The 1,048-nt window shown below is 28.5% G+C and overlaps 1 long non-coding RNA gene across 1 annotated transcript; it reads right to left on the minus strand.

Moving 5' to 3' along the window:
* Positions 1 to 268: 268 nt before the first annotated feature.
* On the minus strand, positions 269 to 818 carry LOC136090701 (uncharacterized). Its single transcript, XR_010643653.1, has 2 exons — positions 781 to 818; positions 269 to 638 (listed from the first exon to the last, which is right to left on the minus strand). It is a non-coding gene; the product is annotated as an uncharacterized LOC136090701 (long non-coding RNA).
* Positions 819 to 1,048: the final 230 nt, after the last annotated feature.

A 1,048-nucleotide genomic window follows, 5' to 3' on the forward strand; every position in this document is an offset into this window, starting at 1 on the left:
CAAACCAGTTACCGTAAGATTGGGTGGCTTTGACCCATTTTGCACCTTAATGTCTATTGCATTAAAGCCACAATAGTTATTTCCTCAAACACCAAGTACTATTAGAAGTTCATAGACAGGACAGTTAGAACTATCTGTCTCCCATTTAAAAATTATTTACCTGAAGTATTTTTTGGGTGGTTTAAATGGTGGGCCAAAGTCGCCCTGTGTGTTAGAGTGACTTTGGTCCAACCCGTAAAAAGGGATTAAAGGAAGCAAAACAACAATAAAAACAACAATATTTAGGCAAAGAAAATAAATTTACAAAAATAAAGTGACAAAAAAAGATTTTGTTACAAAGTTCTTGTATACAGTAAATAAAATATAGGTACAAACTAAACAAGTATAGGTACCAAGTAAACAAAACAGTTTAGGTATAAAGTAAACAAAAATGACTAAATAAATGTTTTAAAAAATTTAGTGAAAAAGTTCTGGAACCGAATAAATTCCTCTTTTCGAAATTTTCTTTGGTTCCTCAATAAAATCGACTATTTCAGACTGGGAAAAAAAAGTTGCACTGCTGGTAGTGACCATTTCCAGTTAAGTCCATTTTTTTTCATAATAGTAATTTCTGCTCCATTTTTTCTTAATTTTTTCAACTGCAGAAAAAAAAATTTCGAAAGTTACTTTAAAAGTATTCAATAGTTATTACATTAAATAATATTAGTTATTAAAATAATTAGTTATAAAGTTTACTAACTGATTAGCTAAATATAAATAATTCAAAATAAATAAACAAACCTGTCCAGGATTTAACTCTCCATTGCATTTAACAATTAGTTTAAAATTTAACATTACACAGTTCTCTACAAGATTTAACAATTTCTCCTTTTTAGAAACATTTTTTGTTTTACAAATATTTTGAAAGTTTTTTGCCTAATGCTGAATGATCTAAAGATTCTGTATGACTTTCTACGACTAAACTTACATTAGAAAAAATTAGATTAGAAGTCTCAGTAGTTCCAGTATTTGTACTTGGGCCAGCAAAGTCAATGTTGTTGGTCTCAAT

This window comes from Hydra vulgaris, chromosome 14 (genome assembly GCF_038396675.1).
Source record: "Hydra vulgaris chromosome 14, alternate assembly HydraT2T_AEP".
Lineage (NCBI taxonomy): Eukaryota > Metazoa > Cnidaria > Hydrozoa > Anthoathecata > Hydridae > Hydra > Hydra vulgaris.